Source organism: Stegostoma tigrinum, chromosome 8, assembly GCF_030684315.1.
Source record: "Stegostoma tigrinum isolate sSteTig4 chromosome 8, sSteTig4.hap1, whole genome shotgun sequence".
Taxonomy (NCBI): domain Eukaryota; kingdom Metazoa; phylum Chordata; class Chondrichthyes; order Orectolobiformes; family Stegostomatidae; genus Stegostoma; species Stegostoma tigrinum.
This window is the reverse complement of record NC_081361.1, coordinates 84,036,705-84,058,485: the sequence shown is the minus strand read 5'-3', so window position 1 is coordinate 84,058,485 and position 21,781 is coordinate 84,036,705. Positions and strand designations below refer to the sequence as shown.

At 46.5% G+C, this 21,781-nt stretch overlaps 1 protein-coding gene across 4 annotated transcripts in view; it reads left to right on the top strand.

Annotated features, from left to right (window-relative positions):
- Positions 1–21,781, top strand: part of LOC125456346 (choline transporter-like protein 3) — a 195,778-nt gene that overhangs the window by 58,390 nt on the left and 115,607 nt on the right. Inside the window, exon 1 of one of the 4 annotated variants that reach the window (XM_059648058.1) lies at positions 7,293–7,525. The exons of the other annotated variants lie outside the window; for them this stretch is intronic. The gene's annotated coding sequence lies outside the window, so the exon portion shown is untranslated. Of the gene's footprint in view, positions 1–7,292; positions 7,526–21,781 lie in introns of those variants that run through there. 4 annotated transcript variants of the gene reach the window in all.

Sequence of the window (21,781 nt, the reverse complement as noted above, 5' to 3'; positions counted from 1 at the left end):
CCCTATCTTCTGCCTATAAGCCAACCTAGCTTTTGTGCTCCTGAGATGCTGCTGGGCCTGCTGTGTTCATCCAGCCTCACATTTTATTATCTTATTTTCCTAGCTACCATCAGTTCTGAGGAAGGATCACTGGACCCGGAATGTTAACTCTGATTTCTCTTCACAGATGTTGCCAGACCTACTGAGTTTTTCCAGAAACTTCTGTTTTTGATTCAAAAGATCATGGCTGATCTGCTCTATGCCTAAATTTCACTTTCATGCCTTTTCCCCATAGCACTTGATTTCCTTGTCCTTCAGGAGTTAGTCTGTCTCGGTCTTGAGCAAATACCTCTTCATGCAAGAAAGAAATCCTGTATAATCACTACATTTGTTACAAAACTATCTGGCACATTAGTTTTAATCCTACTAATATTAAATCCCATGTCCCTGCTTCTGACATGTTGGAAAACACTTGTGAATTATAATAAATTTGATTTGGTGAATCATATTTATGTCAAACTTAATGTTTGATTAGAAGATGATGTGCAGTGAACATTGAATTGGATTTGCAAAGAGTGAACTGAGTACGGCATTTTGCCTGCCCTGATCAGCCACTCCACTCCTGCACCATGACCATTTGGGAAAATGTCCCCAAACATCTATGTTCAAGGCTACTCCGAAGTAGGGCTGTAAAAAAATAAAATGAACCGGAGGGATCTGGGGAGAATCAATTACTTCCCATAATAAGATTAGGATTATAATCACTTTATCACGATATAAGGGTCATTTTGAAATAGCATTTAAATTCTGCGAGAGGTTGCTGTAGAACAAACAAACTGCACTTTAAGTCCTTATGAGGTCAAAATGCTCTGTCAATTCGATACTGAACTTCCATTACTCACTCCTGTCTGAGATATCTGTGAGTTATGGGTTCCTGGTCTTCAAAACCCTACCTTAATCCCATTAGCAGCAAGATTGCTGCTTAGATCATAGTCGATACTTTACAATTATACCTCCCACGCTCTTATGCCTTAAGTGTAAATGCTAAAAGAAGGGAATGTTAAGAATGCATGAAACAAGAGGCAGGAATTTGCTTTGGGGTCAAGACAATTGCACAACATCATATTGACCCAACAAGAATTTCCGAGGAGTGGCCAATCAATGCCCAGCACTGATTGGAATCTCAATGTCCCATTTGTACAGGACCCACCTGTCTCAGAATTGGTTCTAGACCATCAGGAATCTGATGCCCTCTCTCCTACACCAGTTCTCTAGTCATTTATTCAATCAGTCAATCCTCCTATTCCTGTGCTCTGAACTGATGGTACTGGGAGTAATCCAGAGATTACTGCCGTTGAGATCTTGCTATTTAATGTCCTTCCTAACTCCCTAAAATCTGCTTTCAGGACCTCATCCCTCTCCCAACCTACGTCATTTGTACCAGTGTGGGCCATGGCCTCTGGCTGTCCATTCTTCCCTGAAGTCTGTCCTGGTGCCATTCCAAGACATAACATCCTGAAGTCACATTTACTTGCACAGACACACCTGTCTGATCCCCTGAGTATGGAGGCCCCCCCATCACTATCGGTCTTCCACTCCTCTAACTCACAACCTGTACAGCTGAGTCACTTGCAGATCCAAAGATTAGGCTCCCCTATGGAATATTAGGAGCAGAAATAGGCCCCCCAGCAGGTCAGGCAGCAGCTGTAGAGAAGGCAAGTGGCTTAGTGCTGCCTCACAGCGCCATGGACCCGGGTTCGACTCCAGCCTTGGATGACTGTCCGTGTGGAGTTTCCACATTCTCCCCGTGTCTGCTGGGTTTCCTCTGGGTGCTCCAGTTTCCTCCCACAGTCCAAAGATGTGTTTGCTGTAAATATATTAAATTTTCCTTGTTTGCTCAATAAAATCAGAATTTTCTTTGCCTCTGAAGCTTCTGTCCCCTGTGTTTTCCACCACACCATATTCCATACATAAGCCCAGTGCCAGAGATTGGCTATGCTATAGTGCTCAGCGATCTTTAGGTTAAGTGGGTTGGACAAGGGAAATGCAGGGGTAGGGACGGTGTGGACTTGGGCTAAATGGCCTGTTTCCACACTGTAGGGATTGTAATAACTTGTTTTTGGAATCCTTCAAATATTCAATGATCCTGGTTCTACCTCTTTCTCGGGCTGAGCATCCTAAAGTGACACAATACTCTCAACTCTGTCCGGAAAGAGAACCCACACATTTTAAAACAGTGTCCTCTTGTTCTGTGCTCACCCAGTAGAAGAAATATCCTTTCCGCGGCCACTTTCTTGAGACCTTTCAGGATTTTGTACACTTCAATTAAATGAACTCTTGCTCTACTGAATTCTATTAAAAAGAAGATTAGTCTGTCCAATCTTCCCTCTTAAGACAGTGAGCATATTCCTGGTATCAATGTAGAAAACCTGCTGTCAAACACCTATGGTGCATTCACATCCTTCATGTTTTAACGAAGATCTGTAGCTCAGGTTGTGGTTGGAGTTGTTGGGGTGGTTCAACAAGGTCACTGGTTTTCATGCAAACATTTCTCCCTTCTTAGTGACATGGTCAGCACTGTGTAGCGTCCATTGAAGTACTGTTGTTCCGTCCTGATCTGAATTTATATGGCCCAGTCTGTCATGGTGCGCAGTCTTGTTTCTGGTTTTGTAGTGTAGCGGTATGTAGATAGGGTCTATTTCAATATGTGTGTTAATTGCATCGGTGGTTGAAAACCAGGCCTCCAGAAATTCTCATGCTCGTCTCTGTCTCACTTGTCCTAGTACTATAGCTTTGTCCCAGAAGGACACCAATGTCAGAGTGTATTGAAACGAGGGTTGGTCATTCAGTTTTGCTGCAAATCGGTATTCATGTATCTTGGTGAGTTTCCTGTCTATCTATCCAATGTGGTGTTTCTTGCAGTTGCTGCATGGTATTTCATACATCACATTCGTCCTGCTCATTGTGAGGTCTTTCATCTTTGAGGGGAACTGGCGAAGTGTGGCTGTTGGTTTGTGTGCTGTCTGTAGGGAGTGCTGCCTGGTTTACTGATCACCAGCTCCCTGGTTCTGGCACTGGGCTTATGTATGGAATGTTGTAAGGTGGAAAACACAGGGGACAGATGCTTCAGAGGGAAAGAAAATTCTGATTTTATTGAACAAACAAGCAAAATTTAATATATTACAGAAAACAAGGAAAGGAATATCAAATAAAAACCCACACATCTCTGTCTGAGATAACAAAGTGTGAAGCTGGATGAACACAGCAGGCCAAGCAGCAGCTCAGGAGCACAAAAGCTGACGTTTCGGGCCTAGACCCTTCATCAGAGACTGCTCTGATGAAGGGTCTAGGCCCGAGACGTCAGCTTTTGTGCTCCTGAGATGCTGCTTGGCCTGCTGTGTTCATCCAGCCTCACATTTTATTATCTTGGATTCTCCAGCATCTGCAGTTCCCATTATCACATCTCTGTCTGAGACCTGACTCCCAGTTAACTTGATCCCCAGTTAAGCCTTACAGCCAAGACTTTATACAATGGATAAATAGATACAGTGGGTGGCTGTTACTTATGCTAACAGCGGGAGAGAGAGAGAGAACGGGAGGGGGGGAGAGAGAGAGTGAGAGAGGGTACCTGCTGACCTATTCCGCTTCCATTAGTGAGGGGTGCCCTACACCATTAGTCCCTGAACACCACCCACCCCTTCCCCTATCTAAGACTTGCCAAACTGGGTTAGAGGGTCTCGATGGCTTTAGGGTCACCCTTGGTGTGAAAACGCAATTTTGACTGGCTCTTCTCCATAGTCTCTTACTGTAGCTGCGGCTCTGCGAAGGGCTGCAAGAGCTGGTAACAGTCTAGTGGTGCCCGCTGATGCAGTTAGACAGGTGGGACCAGACCAGTGAGTTTCTAGGGTCTTTTTTTCTCTTCTGGTGGTCCTTGTAGAGTGTGTTGTTGTCTTGGATGGTGATGGATGTTGCTGGCATTGTCCCGGTCAGTATCTTGTGTCTCTGGATACTTTCAGTTGCCTTTGGGCATCGAGGAGAGGTTCGTAGTTAGATGCTGGTATTCAGTAGTTGCAAGGGCTATTTTCCTTTATGAGCGAGGCCTGCTTCTCACTCGGATTCTCATAGTCTTCTTGTGGACCCCACCTCAGAGCACATACCGCGTTGGAATCGGAGCACGTTGCTGGTATCACAGGGATGGATCACTCTGTTTCTCTTTCTTTCGCTTTCTCTCTGCTGCGCTGGTCTCTGGGTTTCCAGTTGTACCCAACTGCAGACCCCCTTATCTCCCACCAAATCTGTTGAGCCATCGTTCCTCCTGTCAGGGCTGAATGGGCTTCCTGAGCACTGGAGTAGGTGTGAATGGTTTTTCAATTAAGGTGAATGGTTTTGGAATACCCTTGTCTGCGTATTCGTTCAGGTTTGAATAATGTAGTAAATGTCCTTACATCCATAGGTGGAGCCGGTTTGCATGTAGCACAATGGTGTGGAATGTTCAGTGTGGAAAATTAAATGGATTTGTGTCTCTGATATAGCTGTACGCTCCAAAAGGTCTGGATTTGTTGTTGAAGTGGTTTGTTTCCTGCAGTCTGGCTTCTGTTGTTTTAAACTGAGGCATGAATGGGGATCCTCCATTCAATTTCTGCAAGCTAACTCCTGTTCCAGACAGAGATAGTAGGAACTGCAGATGTTAGAGAGTCTGAGATAACACGGTGTAGAGCAGGATGAACACAGCAAGCCAGGCAGCATCAGAGGAGCGAAACATCAGCCTGCCTGCTCCTTTCCTGTTCCAGACATCTGGCCCTGGGCTTGCACATTACCCAGTCTGTCCCAACCAGCCTTTTCCTGGTTCAGTTGCTGCCCATGGTTTCTGGAGTCCCAAAGGTTCAGTGAAAGTAATCCAATATAATTTCCACATTTTTGCCCCACATTATGTACCCTTATTCCAAAAGGTTGTAGGAGTTCTGATACATTTCTAACATGGGGGGGTGGGGGTGGCCAGTGTGTTGGGCATGCAGTGTCTACAAAACCAGAAGCAAGACTGCCTACCGTGACAGACCAGAATACATAAATTCAGAGCAGTACATAACAGCTCTTCAATGGAGGCTACACAGCATGGACAATGTCACCTAGAAGTTTGCAGGAAAACCAGTCAACTCAGCAAAACATAACCAACAACTCCATTCACATCCTTCCTGAAGTATTTGAGATGTGCTCTCACAAATACCCTGTATAATGGAAGCATAACAACTTGCTTTCATAATTTTTTTAGGATAAAGGATAGTATTTCATGAGCCTTCTTAATCATTTGTTGTACCTTTATAATAATTCCTTTTGACTCATGCAGTAGATCACCTAGATCCCTCTGCACCTCAGGATTCTACGGTGCCTCACTGGTTACATAACTCTCTGCTTTTTAATTCTTCCTGTCAAAGTGAATAATTTCATTTCTCCCCACAATTTATTCCATCTTGCTGCTTTTTGCCCAGTCATGTAATCTATCAATATCAGTCTGTACCTTGTTATATCCTCTTCATAACACAATTTCTTTCCTATTTTTGTGTGATCTGCAAATTTAGCCCCTACACCTTATCTAAGTCATAAATGTTAATGTAAAAAGATAAGGTGTAGGGGCTAATTCTGTACACACTTCTGAGGGTCTCAAATCATCATGTCCCAACAATCTGAAAAAGACCCCATTATGAATGCTTCCTGCTTTCTGCTAGCCAGCTAATCTTCTATCTACCCTACTATGTAAGCCTACACATCATGAGCTTCAACTTTGCACAATAATTTTTATGAGGAAACTTGTCACTCATCTTCTTGAAATCCAAGTAGCACATCCATGGCTTTCCTTTTCCCTCAGCACTTGTTACTCCTTTAAAGAATTCCAATAAATGAATTCCTTACGAAAATGGAAAACTGATTAGCAACAAGCTAGGTACAAGGGAATCCTGCATTACCTATGTCCTCCCTGCATGTGTGCTCTTTAATTATGATGTGACCACCTCCCTAATTATTTTATCCTTACAGAACCTCAAATTTGCAAAGCCTTGTTTCCAGCTGCTGCTTGAGTCCCAAAGCCCAGTGCTCAAACTTCTGCAGCCAGTGAGGCTACTTTTACATTTGAGATGTGTAAATTCCATCAGCTACCAAGGTGAGATTTAAACACATGCCCCCAGCCATTCCACCTGAGCCATTAGGTTACTGATGCAATCTCACCACTACATCTCTGCCCCTTCTGGAGCCTGGTGCTTAAACTTGGAACCACTGTGACTCTAAGAGGACAAGCTACTAACTGAGCTACCTTTCTTGCTTATTTTTCTAGGTTGGCTGAGGGTAAGTGGTTAGGAATGTAAGAACTAGGGGCAGGAACTGGCAGTTCAGTCCCTCGAGCCTGCTCCATCATTTTTATAATCGCGGCTGATCTCATCTCAGTTTCAACGCCACTTTCCTGCCCGCTCCTCATAACCCTTCAACACATTCCTAATTGAAAACCTGTGGATCTCCTCCTTTTCTGATGAAGGATCCAGGCCTGAAATGTCAGCTTTACTGCTCCTAAGATGCTGCTTGGCCTGCTGTGTTTATCCAGCTCCACACTTTGTTATCTTGGATTCTCTGGCATCTGCAGTTCCCATTATCTCTGATCTCCTCCTTAAATTTATTCAGTGTTCTGGCATTCACTCTCGTCTGGGTAGTGAATTCATAGGTTCACAGCCCTTTGAGAGAATTCCTCCTCATCTCTGTTTTAAATCTGCCACTCCTTAACGTAAAATTATGACCTGTCATGGTTATAACATTTCCAAGCTGGCCTCTTGAAATGGGCCTGGAGACAGGAATGTGTCAGCAAACTGCTCTCCACAGTCTCATTCTGATTTTTTCTGCCCAGCTGTCTCCAGTCATGTGTCTGGAGCTGTTTAAAAATCTAGGTCAAGTTCTCCAGCCTAATAACTTCCCTACTCTAGACAAACAAATAGCTGTGATTTTAGACTCTGCAATAATTGATTATTTATCTTTCAGTGTATTGATGCCAACAGATACAGAGTTGTGGATTTTACCAGTTTCAAAATCTCCCCACCCCCAGCCTCATCCCATGACCAACCCTCCCTCTCATCCCCACCTCCTTGACCTGATACAACCTGTCCATCATTTCTTCCACCTATCTGCTCCGCCCACCTCACTGATCAATCCCCACCACTCCCTACCTGCACTCACCTATCGCCGTCCCGCCTATCTTACCCAGTCCCATCCCTCCTTTCTCTATTTATTTCTGAGCTCCCTTCCCTCTCCCCGATTACTGAAGGAGGGATGACCCGAAACATCAACTTTCCTGTTCCTCTGATGCTGCCTGGCTCTCAGTGTTCCTCCAGCTCCACACTGTGTTATCTCAGACTCCAGCAATGGCCATTCTTACTATCTCTGGACAAGAACCAGAGTGTGTGTCATGTTGGTTGACCAGTGCAGATTAGACGATTGAACTCCAGCAATATATTTCAGGGAGCTCTTACTCTTAGCCACGGCCACCTGCACCCAAGCTATGTGCACTTAGGTAAGTGGGAGTGTTCTTTCTGGGAGACAGTGTGTATTCTGTAACAGGCAAATAGAAATTCTACACCTTGCAATAATGATAACAAAGTTCATCAGAAGGGTCTGGGCCCGAAACGTCAGCTTTTGTGCTCCTGAGATGCTGCTTGGCCTGCTGTGTTCATCCAGCTTCACACTTTATTGTCTTGGATTCTCCAGCATCTGCAGTTCCCATTATCTCTGATCACCTTGCAATAATATTTTAGAGTTGTTTAAAAACATTACTATTTTTTCATGTTGCACTTATGTTACTAATAGAGGGGATGTTAGGTGGACTCTAAAAACATTAGGCAAAAGCTACACCAACCTTCTATGTAACAGGCAGCTATGTCTTTTAAAATAAACCGACTCAGGAATGTTAGGAGGTAGCACTGTAGTAGGTGGGATTTCAACCTAGACTGTTCTGCCTAAAGTTAGGAACATTACCTCCAGTTAGTAGCTTACACACTTATAGTTAAGTGGCTGCTAAGCTTGCTGACAGAATGGAATTACATTTTTAAGGATAATGTGATAAGCAAAGTGTCTGGGCCTCATTATTGCACAGCTGTTGAGAAGCATAGTGGTCAGTTGCTCTCGATAGGAGCTGTTGATTTAAAAGATCATTATAACTTGAGATTTGAACACATGGACAGCCTAAACATCATGAAGCAGGATAATAAAATGTGAGGCTGGATGAACACAGCAGGCCAAGCAGCATTTCAGGAGCACAAAAGCTGACGTTTCGGGCCTAGACCCTTCATCAGAGAGGGGGATGGGGTGAGGGTTCTGGAATAAATAGGGAGAGAGGGGGAGGCGGACCAAAGATGGAGATAAAAGAAGATAGGTGGCGAGAGTATAGGTGGGGAGGTAGGGAGGGGATAGGTCAGTCCAGGGAAGACGGACACGTCAAGGAGGTGGGCTGAGGTTAGTAGGTAGATGGGGGTGCGGCTTGGGGTGGGAGGAAGGGATGGATGAGAGGAAGAACAGGTTGGGGAGGCAGAGACAGGTTGGACTGGTTTTGGGATGCAGTGGGTGGAGGGGAAGAGCTGGGCTGGTTGTGTGGTGCAGTGGGGGAAGGGGACGAACTGGGCTGGTTTAGGAATGCGGTGGGGGAAGGGGAGATCTTGAAACTGGTGAAGTCCACATTGATACCATTGGGCTGCAGGGTTCGCAAGCGGAATATGAGTTGCTGTTCCTGCAACCTTCGGGTGACATCATTGTGGCACTGCAGGAGGCCCATGATGGACATGTCATCTAAAGAATGGGAGGGGGAGTGGAAATCGTTTGCGACTGGGAGGTGCAGTTGTTTGTTGCGAACTGAGCGGAGGTGTTCTGCAAAGCGGTCCCCAAGCCTCCGCTTGGTTTCCCCAATGTAGAGGAAGCCACACCGGGTACAGTGGATGCAGTATACCACATTGGCAGATGTGCAGGTTAACCTCTGCTTAATATGGAATGTCATCTTGGGGCCTGAGATAGGAGTGAGGGAGGAGGTGTGGGGGCAAGTGTAGCATTTCTTGCGGTTGCAGGGGAAGTGCCGGGTGTGTTGGGGTTGGAGGGCAGTGTGGCGCGAACAAGGGAGTCACGGAGAGAGTGGTCTCTCCGGAAAGCAGACGGGGTGGGGATGGAAAAATGCCTTGGGTGGTGGGGTCAGATTGTAGATGGCGGAAGTGTCGGAGGATGATGCGTTGTATCCGGAGGTTGGTGGGGTGGTGTGTGAGAACGAGGGGGATCCTCTTAGGGCGGTTGTGGCGGGGGCGGGGTGTGAGGGATGTGTTGCGGGAAATGTGGGAGACGTGGTCAAGGGCGTTCTCGATCACTGTGGGGGAAAAGTTGCGGTCCTTGAAGAACTTGGACATCTGGGATGTGTGGGAGTGGAATGTCTTATCGTGGGAGCAGATGCGGCGGAGGCGGAGGAATTGGGAATAGGGGATGGAATTTTTGCAGGAGGGTGAGTGGGAGGAGGTGTATTCTAGGTAGCTGTGGGAGTCAGTGGGCTTGAAATGGACATCAGTTACAAGCTGGTTGCCTGAGATGGAGACTGAGAGGTCCAGGAAGGTGAGGGATGTGCTGGAGATGGCCCAGGTGAACTGAAGGTTGGGGTGGAAGGTGTTGGTGACGTGGATGAACTGTTCAAGCTCCTCTGGGGAGCAAGAGGCGGTGCCGATACAGTCATCAATGTACCGGAGGAAGAGGTGGGGTTTGGGGCCTGTGTAGGTGCGGAAGAGGGGCTGTTCCACGTAACCTACAAAGAGGCAGGCATAGCGAGGGCCCATGCCGGTGCCCATGGCCACCCCCTTAGTCTGTAGGAAGTGGGAGGAGTCAAAAAAGAAGTTGTTGAGGGTGAGGACGAGTTCAGCTAGGCGGATGAGGGTGTCGGTGGAGGGGGACTGGTCGGGCCTGCGGGACAGGAAGAAACGGAGGGCCTTGAGGCCATCTGCATGCGGAATGCAGGTGTATAGGGACTGGACGTCCATGGTGAAGATGAGGTGTTAGGGGCCAGGGAATTGGAAGTCCTGGAGGAGGTGGAGGGCATGGGTGGTGTCACGGACGTAGGTAGGGAGTTCCTGGACCAAAGGGGAGAAAATGGAGTCCAGATAGGTGGAGATGAGTTCGGTGGGGCAGGAGCAGGCTGAGACGATGGATCGACCAGGGCAGGCAGATTTGTGGATTTTGGGAAGGAGATTGAAACGGGCCGTACGGGGTTGGGGAACAATGAGGTTGGAGGCTGTGGGTGGGAGGCCCCCTGAGGTGATGAGGTCATGAATGGTGTTGGAGATGATGGTTTGGTGCTCGGGTGTGGGGTCATGATCGAGGGGGAGGTAGGAGGTGGTGTCGGAGAGTTGGCGTCTGGCCTCGGTGATGTAGAGGTCAGTGCGCCATACTACCACCGCGCCACCCTTGTCTGCGGGTTTGATGGTGAGGTTGGGGTTGGAGCGGAGGGAGCGGAGGGCTGCCCGTTCTGCAGGGGAGAGGTTGGAGTGGATGAGAGGGGTGGAGAGGTTGAGGCGGTTAATGTCTCGACGGCAGTTGGAGATGAAGAGGTCGAGGGAGGGTAGGAGTCCAGGAGGAGGACTTGTGTTGGAAGCGGGTGAAGGGGTCAGTGGAGGGAGGGTTGGGCTCCCGGTTGAAGAAGTAGGCGTGGAGGCGAAGGCGGCGGAAAAACTGCTCTATGTCCAATCGTGACTGGTATTCGTTGATGTGTGGTTGTAGGGAGACAAAGGTGCCACAACCGCCCTAAGATGATCCCCCTCGTTCTCACACACCACCCCACCAACCTCCGGATACAACGCATCATCCTCCGACACTTCCGCCATCTACAATCCGACACCACCACCCAAGACATTTTTCCATCCCCACCCCTGTCTGCTTTCCAGAGAGACCACTCTCTCCGTGACTCCCTTGTTCGCTCCACACTGCCCTCCAACCCCACCACACCCGGCACCTCCCCTGCAACCGCAGGAAATGCTACACTTGCCCCCACACCTCCTCCCTCACCCCTATCCCAGGCCCCAAGATGATGATCCACATTAAGCAGAGGTTCACCTGCACATCTGCCAATGTGGTATACTGCATCCATTGTACTCGGTGTGGCTTCCTCTACATTGGGGAAACCAAGCGGAGGCTTGGAGACCGCTTTGCAGAACACCTGCGCTCAGTTCGCAACAAACAACTGCACCTCCCAGTCGCAAACGATCTCCACTCCCCCTCCCATTCTTTAGATGACATGTCCGTCATGGGCCTCTGGCAGTGCCACAATGATGCCACCCGAAGGTTGCAGGAACAGCAACTCATATTCCGCCTGGGAACCCTGCAGCCTAATGGTATCAATGTGGACTTCACCAGTTTCAAAATCTCCCCTTCCCCTACTGCATCCCAAAACCAGCCCAGTTCGTCCCCTCCCCCCACTGCACCACACAACCAGCCCAGCTCTTCCCCTCCACCCACTGCATCCCAAAACCAGTCCAACCTGTTTCTGCCTCCCTAACCGGTTCTTCCTCTCACCCATCCCTTCCTCCCACCCCAAGCCGCACCTCCATTTCCTACCTACTAACCTCATCCCACCTCCTTGACCTGTCCGTCTTCCCTGGACTGACCTATCCCCTCCCTGCCTCCCCACCGATACTCTCCTCTCCACCTATCTTCTCCTCTATCCATCTTTGATCCGCCTCCCCCTCTCTCCCTATTTATTCCAGAACCCTCACCCCATCCCCCTCTCTGATGAATGGTCTCGGCCCGAAACGTCAGCTTTTGTGCTCCTGAGATGCTGCTTGGCCTGCTGTGTTCATCCAGCCTCACACTTTATTATCTTGGATTCTCCAGCATCTGCAGTTCCCATTATCTCATCATGAAGCAGGGATTCTTTATTCCACTGTTATCAGGTCATTACAAACACAAAGGTAAATGAACACCAAACAAGACATTTTTACAGTATTTACATGGAATGTAATCTATGGTTTACACTGGGTTGAAGAATCCTTTCTATCCCGCCCCTTCTCCCTATAAGACCCCCCTCCCCCAAAAGTCCCCTTTTTCTCGAGAGAGGGTCAGTAAAACTCATTGATAGCCACCTTCACCAGCACCACCACCACCTGCTATCCCAGGCTGTCTTCTAAACCATAGAACAGTTCAACTGAGATGCTCATGCAATGGCACAAAATTGTCAACAGTTGAGCAGAGCAAGTAAGAATGAGAGTCCTGCTGCTGGTTCTTTGCTTTCCTGTTTACTCTATTCCTTCAGCCAGTGGCAAGGTCACTAAAGCCTATTGGTCATTTTAAAAAATGACAGTCCAGACCAAGTTCTCACCTCCTCCCTAAGACGATCAGTCCTGAGAGGGAACCAAACTCTGCTTTTTCAACCATTTTCATTGAATGCTGCACAACAACGTCTTTTTTAGTTTAGAACTGTGGACTGAAATGAGGAAAAACTGTTTGGGATCCAAGGACTTAGAAGGATTGCTGTGTGTTTTGGAAAGAAAGGAACTTGAAACTTTTTGTGAATCCTGATGTAGCTGTGTCTTCCAGCAATGTGCAGACAAACTGGAGCCAAGGGGTTGATTATAAATGAAGTTGATTTGTGTGGACTAGAGGCCAATGTGACTGATAAAGATCTTCTGGCTGTCAACGACAATGTGATTGGTTGACAGATGGCTGAACAGTGTGGCCTGTGAGGAAAACTGAGAGAGGCGAGTCAGACCCAGAAGAGAAACCAGTATGTCTACAGCAGCCATAAGACCATAAGACATAGGAGTGGAAGTAAGGCCATTCAGCCCATCAAGTCCACTCCGCCATTGAAATCATGGCTGATGGGCATCTCAACACCACTTTGCTGCACTCTCCCCATAGCCCTTGATTCCTTTTGAGATCAAGAATTTGTCGATCTCTGCCATGGAGGCATCCAACATCCCGGCCTCCCCTGCACTCTGCGGCAATGAATTCCACAAGCCCACCACGCTCTGGCTGAAGAGATGTCTCCTCATTTCAGTTTTAAATTTACCCCCTCTAATTTTAAAGCTGTGCCCATGGGTCCTAGTCTCCCTGCCTAACAGAAACAACTTCCTAGTGTCCACCCTTTCTAAACCATGTATTATCTTGTAAGTTAATAAAATGTGAGGCTGGATGAACACAGCAGGCCAAGCAGCATCTCAGGACCACAAAAGCTGACGTTTCAGGCCTAGACCCTTCATCAGAGAGGGGGATGGGGTGCGGGTTCTGGAATAAATAGGGAGAGAGGGAGAGGCGGACCAAAGATGGAGAGAAAAGAAGATAGGTGGAGAGGAGAGCATAGGTGGGGAGGGAGGGAGGGGATAGGTCAGTCCAGGGAAGACGGACAGGTCAAGGAGGTGGGATGAGGTTAGTAGGTAGGAGATGGAGGTGCGGCTTGGGGTGGGAGGAAGGGATGGGTGAGAGGAAGAACAGGTTAGGGAGGCAGAGACAGGTTGGACTGGTTTTGGGATGCAGTGGGTGGAGGGGAAGAGCTGGGCTGGTTGTGTGATGCAGTGGGGGGAGGGGACGAACTGGGCAGGTTTTGGGATGCGGTGAGGGAAGGGGAGATTTTGAAGCTGGTGAAGTCCACATTGATACCATTGGGCTGCAGGGTTCGCAAGCGGAATATGAGTTGCTGTTCCTGCATCATTGTGGCACTGCAGGAGGCCCATGATGGACATGTCATCTAAAGAATGGGAGTGGGAGTGGAAATGGTTTGTGACTGGGAGGTGCAGTTGTTTATTGCAAACCAAGCGGAGGTGTTCTGCAAAGCGGTCCCCAATCCTCCGCTTGGTTTCCCCAATGTAGAGGAAGCCACACCGAGTACAATGGATGCAGTATACCACATTGGCAGATGTGCAGGTGAAACTCTGCTTAATATGGAAAGTCATCTTGGGGCCTGGGATTGGGGTGAGGGAGGAGGTGTGGGGGCAAGTGTAGCATTTCCTGCGGTTGCAGGGGAAGGTGCCAGGTGTGATGGGGTTGGAGGGCAGTGTGGCGCGAACAAGGGAGTCACGGAGAAAGTGGTCTCTCCGGAAAGCAGACAAGGGTGGGGATGGAAAAATGTCTTGGGTGGTGGTGTCGGATTGTAGATGGCGGAAGTGTCGGAGGATGATGCGTTGTATCCGGAGGTTGGTGGGGTGGTGTGTGAGAACGAGGGGGATCCTCTTTGGGCGGTTGTGGCGGGGGCGGGGTGTGAGGGATGTGTTGCAGGAAAAGCGGGAGACGCGGTCAAGGGCGTTCTCGACTATTGTGGGGGGAAATTTGCGGTCCTTGAAGAACTTGGACATCTGGGATGTGCGGGAGTGGAATGCCTCATCGTGGGAGCAGATGCGGCGGAGGCGGAGGAATTGGGAATAGGGGATGGAATTTTTGCAGGAGGGTGGGTGGGTGGAGGTGTATTCTAGGTAGCTGTGGGAGTCGGTGGGCTTGAAATGGACATCAGTTACAAGCTGGTTGCCTGAGATGGAGACTGAGAGGTCCAGGAAGGTGAGGGATGTGCTGGAGATGGCCCAGGTGAACTAAAGGTTGGGGTGGAAGGTGTTGGTGAAGTGGATGAACTGTTCGAGCTCCACTTGTAACTGATGCCCATTTCAAGCCCACCGACTCCCACAGTTACCTAGAATACACCTCCTCCCACCCACCCTCCTGCAAAAATTCCATCCCCTATTCCCAATTCCTCCACCTCCGCCGCATCTGCTCCCACGATGAGGCATTCCACTCCCGCACATCCCAGATGTCCAAGTTCTTCAAGGACCGCAACTTTCCTCCCACAGTGGTCGACAACGCCCTTGAACGCGTCTCCCGTATTTCCCGCAACACATCCCTCACACCCCATCCCCGCCACAACCGCCATAAGAGGATCCCCCTCGTTCTTACACACCACCCCACCAACCTCCGGATACAACGTATCATCCTCCGACACTTCCGCCATCTACAATCCGACACCACCACCCAAGACATTTTTCCACCCCCACCCTTGTTTGCTTTCCGGAGAGAACACTTTCTCCGTGACTCCCTTGTTCGCGCCACACTGCCCTCCAACCCCACCACACCCGGCACCTTCCCCTGCAACCGCAGAAAATGCTACACTTGCCCCCACACCTCCTCCCTCACCCCTATCCCAGGCCCCAAGATGACTTTCCATATTAAGCAGAGGTTAACCTGCACATCTGCCAATGTGGTATACTGCATCCATTGTACTCGGTGTGGCTTCCTCTACATTGGGGAAACCAAGCGGAGGCTTGGGGACCGCTTTGCAGAACACCTCCGCTTGGTTTGCAATAAACAACTGCACCTCCCAGTCACAAACCATTTCCACTCCCCCTCCCATTCTTTAGATGACATGTCCATCATGGGCCTCCTGCAGTGCCACAATGATGCAGGAACAGCAACTCATATTCCGCTTGGGAACCCTGCAGCCCAATGGTATCAATGTGGACTTCACCAGCTTCAAAATCTCCCCTTCCCCCACCGCATCCCAAAACCAGCCCAGTTCGTCCCCTCCCCCCACTGCATCACTCAACTAGCCCAGCTCTTCCCCTCCACCCACTGCATCCCAAAACCAGTCCAACCTGTCTCTGCTTCCCTAACCTGTTCTTCCTCTCACCCATCCCTTCCTCCCACCCCAAGCCGCACCTCCATCTCCCACCTACTAACCTCATCCCACCTCCTTTACCTGTCCATCTTCCCCTGGACTGACCTATCCCCTCCCTACCTCCCCACCTATACTCTCCTCTCCACCTATCTTCTTTTCTCTCCATCTTCGGTCCACCTCCCCCTCTCTCCCTATTTATTCCAGAACCCTCACCCCATCCCCCTCTCTGATGAAGGGTCTAGGCCCGAAACGTCAGCTTTTGTGGTCCTGAGATGCTGCTTGGCCTGCTGTGTTCATCCAGCCTCACATTTTATTATCTTGGACTCTCCAGCACCTGCAGTTCCCATTATCACTGATACATTATCTTGTAAGTTTCTATTAGATCTCCAACGTTCTAAACTCTAATGAGTAGAATCCCAGGATCCTTAGCCATTCATCATACATTAAACCTACCATTCCAGGGATCATCCGTGTGAATCTCTGCTGGACACGCTCCAGGGCTAGTCTGTCCTTCCTGAGGTGTGGGGCCCAAAATTGGACACAGTATTCTAAATGGGGCTAACTAGAGCCTTATATAGCTTCAGAAGCACTTCGCTGCTTTTATATTCCAACCCTCTTGAGATAAATGACAACATTACATTCGTTTTCTTAATTATGGACTCTACCTGCAAGTTAACCTTTAGAGAATCCTGGACCAACACTCCCAGATCCCTTTGCACTTCTGATTTGCGAATTTTCTCACTGTTTAGAAAATAGTCCATGCCTGTATTCTTTTTTCCAAAGTGCCAAAAACTCTCCCTCAGTTCTCTGCAGTAAGCCACTTTAAACCTGAAGAAAATGAGTCATCTTGCCTTCAGCAGTTGTTGTAATTTGTGATCTAGAACAGGATAAGTCAGAAACTTTTCATAAGTGAAACAGCCACCTCTGCACCTCCTGCAAACCAGCAAAAGCATTCAGAAATAGGAAAGTCAAACAGGAATTTTCAGATCGGCAAGGGCCAACTCAATAGGTTTCATGGCTACTGAACAGTTTTCCAAGTTTCCCCCCTGTCCTTGAGCTTTCCTCATGTGTTTATGTTTGTCTGTTTATGTGTGTGTACGTAAGGGGGAGTTTACAAGAGGTTTAGAGTTTTAATCTGTAGAGTTGACTTAAATCAGTTTAATTGTTTACCTCCAACAAGAAGCTAATTATTTATAATTAATAAAAATTTCTCATCAAATGCAGAAACTGGCCTATATTTTCTATCAAGCTGGACCTGAAAATTCGGTAGTTTGAGCATTTTGTGTGTTTCTTTTGAAAACTGTAACTTTGGTGAAGGCTCAAGAATAGTAGGGTTTGCTTTCCAGTCTGCTACCCCAGTGAGTCATGACAGTTATGACTTGGTCTGGACATGACTCCAACACAGAATTCACAAATACAGACTGGATATTCAGGCCTCTGTACCTGGCTGATCCAAAAAGACCTTATTAAGGTTGGAGTTCTGTTCTTACGATCAACAATTTCTTTCAGTCTCTATCTCAGCCTCTCGGTGTTCACAAGTTAACCTTGTATCTGGCTTTTACAGTTTCTGGGTGTAATGCCCAAGTGACGTGAAGTTGAAATCAGTGAAAGATGTTGAAACTCCAAAAATCACAACACAGTTCGATAACTAAAGATTCAAAACGTATTCTTTTGCAAAAAGTCTCAAAATTTTAGACCCATGTTCTCCAAAAATAAACATAATAAGAGATAAAGATAGAAATTTCTGGAAAAGCTCAGCAAGTCTGGCAGCATCTGTGGAATGAAATCAGAGTTAATATTTTGAGTCCAGTGACCGTTCCTCAGAACTGATGGTAGCTAGGAACATGTTGGTATATATGGAGAAGTTAGGGTGGGGTGAGGGGGTAAGGTGTAAACAATAGGTGGGATTGAGCCCAAAGAGGAAGAAGAGCATTTAAACAGACAAAGGAGTGGATAACGATCTGGCTGGGAGGGTGAATAGCTATTATTGGGGGCTGTTAGTGGCCACCAAGGGTGGTGTGTAATAGCAGGCTGTGTGATAACAAGGGCTGGTATGTTGGGGTTGAGGTAAGGACATGGGAGACCTAAAGCCCTAAAGTTTTAGAACTCGATATTGAGTCCAGAAGGCTGCTGGGTCCCCAGGAGGAAAATGAGGTGCTGCTCTTCTCTCTTGCGCTGAGCTTCGCTGGAACACTGCAGCACGTCTGAGACATTGGCCAAGGAACAGGGCGACGTGTTGAAGTGGCAGGCAACTGGAAGTTTAGGGTCTTTTTAGTTGACAAAACACAAGTGTTCTGCGAAACAATCACACAGTCTACACTTTGTTTCCCCAGTGTGGAGGAGACCACATTGTGAGGAGTGAATGCAGTAGACTAGATTCTGGGAAGTGCAGATAAAGTGAATCTAGTATCCAAGGGCCCAAACACACCTTCCAGGTGAACCAGTGCATGTTCCCAGCTTCCATCATTTCTGAGGAAGGGTCAGTCTACCTGAAATGTTAACCCTGATTTGTCTCCATGGATGCTGCCAGACCTGCTGAGCTTTTCCAGCAATTTCTATTTTGTCTCTGATTTACAGTATCTGCAGTTCTTTCTGTCTTCATATAATATGAGATAAAGCTGAATCTACTGCCAACCTCAGCGTGGACTCGTATTCCCAGCATTCCTCGCCTCAAGATGGGTACAGTCTGGATTGGACAGGCTGTTATTTTGAACTTATTTCTCCATTTTTCCTAACTCATTGCTGGAGTTTTAATTTCTTTATTTTTCTACCTTTTTTTTCATAAGAATTTGTATTTAAGAATCTGTACTTAGGTACCTAACATGACACTGTAAGTGGCGAACTGTAAACTTTTCACGAGACTCATGTGAGTATGTGACAATAGAGCTAATTTTAATTCTGATCCTAGTTAACAAATTATTATAGATTTAAGGAAACACTTACATCAAATTCAGTATTCTAGACATAACATTGAAACCCTTCACTGTGCTGTAAAAGCCTGATATCTGTTAAAGCACAGTGGCTCAGTGGTTAGTGCTAATGCCTCATAGCACCAGGGACCTTGGTTCAGCTTCAGCCTCAGGTCAGACAGAGTAAACCATAGTTGGGCAGACAAATGAATGGGTAAAGGTTAACCTGGGAGGATAAATAGCTGCTAATTGCTGCAGAGAACTAAGGGAGAGTTTTTGGCTGCTGTAGATCTACTGGTTTCTCTTCTGGATCTGTCTCACTTCTCTCAGTCTTCCTCAAAGCCCAAACTGTTCAGTCAACTGTCAACCAATCACTTTGTTGTTGACAGGCAGAAGATTTTCATCATTCATATTAGCCTCTATTCCGCACGAATCAACTTCACTTATAATCAATCCCTTGTCTGTGTGGAGTTTGCACATTCCCCCCGTGTCTGCGTGGATTTCATCTGGGTGCTCCAGTTTCCTCCCACAGTCCAAAGATATTCAGGTTAGGTGGATTAGCCATGGGAACTCAGGGATAGGGTAGGGGTGTGAGTCTGGGTGGAATACTCCTCAGAGTGTTGGTATGGACTTGTTGGGCTGAACTAACGCATGCCCAATCTCTTCCAGTATCTAATGCATGATAATTCTCCATCTCAGGATCTAACTCATGGTGATTCTACCTTTGATCCTAGGTAGGCTTCATTAATTGAGTGAAATGCAATGAGTTCATTGTAAAATCATCAAACCAGCTACCATATACATGATAGAATAATGTGCTGTTATGATTTGGGGGTGGGGGGAGAGAGTGGTTAATAAACTCTCCTCTCACTTCACATAGTTATAACAGCATTTTAACTTCTTTTTAAAATTATCTTTCTCTCTCTGGTAGGTACTTGCCATGTAAAGCTATGCAAAGAAATGCTCCAACCAGATCTATTGAGCTAACAGAAATCCGGAGTTAGTTTTATTATGAATCTGACTAAATTATAAAACTTTTTAATAAGTTAGAGCTTCATTCTGAATCCCATGGCACGCAAGCACGCGCGCCCACACACGCACACACACACACTTGAATGCAAAAACAAGGGAGTGGAGAGATGCAGTTGAAAGAATGTTAAAATCTAAAAGTGAAAAAGGAATATACACTTCACTGTGGCTGTGAAATCCCAGTAGCATTGTGGCTGATTGAAACTAGCATTTTTTTCGGAAGAATCTCTTTACTGCTGCCTTACCCCAATCCCCACACACCAGATCACTACCAACACATTGTCATTATCTAATGGACCCCATTAGCAGTTATTCATCCTCCCAGGTTAACCTTCACCCATTCCTTTGTCTGCCCAGCAATGGTTCTCTTTCCTGAGCTCCATCTTCACCTATTAGTTACTCCTCTCACTCACCCCATCTCATTCAGCAAATACAACAATCTTTTCAGAGCCACAAGCAGGTCTAAAGAAGGGTCACTGGATTTGAAACATTAACTCTGCTTTCTCTCCACTGATGCTGCCAGACCTGCTGGGATTTTCCAGCAATTTTTGATTTTGTTGCTTATTATTCTTAGGATTTTTCAGAGAGTTTAAACAAGGGCAGATGTAGAGTTGCCCAGACATGCACCTGGTAATTCAATTTCCGAAGTTGCTAGAAACTAGGCCACTTCTCTTGCTCAGTTTATTTCTGCAGCCATTTTAAAACAGACTTCGTTTAAAGATGTCTTTCAAACAAGAATCCCAAGTACTAAATCAGTCAATGGAGTTTAAGATTAATAGTCCATATGTACAGTATTGTGACAAGTACTTACATGTGATCTGGTTACTTACCTTCTGTTTCATCATCCGGAAACAGACAAGTCAAATGTTCAATTAATTAACTGAAAGTTTGGCATGAGCTCTGATTGCAAAGTAAAAGTGTGACCTGTTGGAACTTGTTCAGGAGCAGTTCCATGTGATAATAGGGAACGCAAATGAGTTTTAAATGAACATCATGTTGTCTGATCGCTCAGCTGCTAAATAAATTCATCGCAATTCTATGGAAACAATACTCTTCTGTATATCTTTTTTACATTTTTGTATCGAATTTCAATGTTATATTCTTATAACTGTGTTGCTTGTAAAAGGGTTGAGCAGGTAATTCAAGTAGTTCATTAAATTAGACTATAAGAAAGTGCATTAAATGTTGATTATGGAGGATTTTCAGGCCTAAAATACACGTCTCAAACCTTGTTCAATAGGTATTGTTTCAAAAGCCCTACAGAAGGCTTCTGATAAAGTTTACAAAGAATGATTAAGGGTTCTTAAGACCAATATTACTCAATAGCAATTACCTATTAGCATTTGGTGTGGCTATAATGAGACTGTTTCAGGATTACTAATTCTGATTCAAAATGCTACATATACACTCTCTCACAGTACAGATAAATGTACTTCATATTTGTGTATTTACTTAACACCATTCATTAACCTGGAAGCAAAGAAGTGAATGCAATCCAAAATCACCCAGATACTGCTTTCAACTTGCTGTTTTAACCAACAAACACACAAAAAGTAAACATGCATATGCTGCGTGAAATAGTGCTCAACCATGTTGAAGCATAGTGAATAAGTTTGTAATGGACTCAAAATCTGTCATTTGAGGAAATCATGTATCACAGTCAGCAATTCACCAGTTAAAGCATTCAATTAGGTCAGGGCGTCCTGTCATCTCAAAAACTTTTGAAATATGAGCCCTGCAAAGAGTTCCAGTTTATTCAAAGATCAATCTTGGTGCTGTGAAATTAAAGTGTTGTATTACAGCCAACAAGTACAAAGGCAGGAGCTGCTGTGGTGCAGTGGCTAGCGTGCCTGCCTGGTAGCCCAGAAGCTTTGGTTTCTAGTCCCACTCCAAGCTAAGATAACCACAAAAGGTATATTCATAATATAGTTGACTGGTTGACTATCAATCTGTAAATGCTTCCAATGGGAGTCAGTAACAGTAAAGGGACTATGATGTTTAATATTTTAAATTATTTATTTTTCTCCTTTTATTCAAAGAAGACTGTAGTGCTGAACATTTTTAAAATTTTCTACTTGAGTCATTAAGATTTTGTATGTAGGTACTTAGTATCTAAGATGGCATGTGTGTGGTGCCATTCCACACTTTTCACTGTACCCTTGTCCCCGTACTTGAGGACACATGACATTAAAACCTAAATCTGAGAGTAGGATTTCTGGCCATA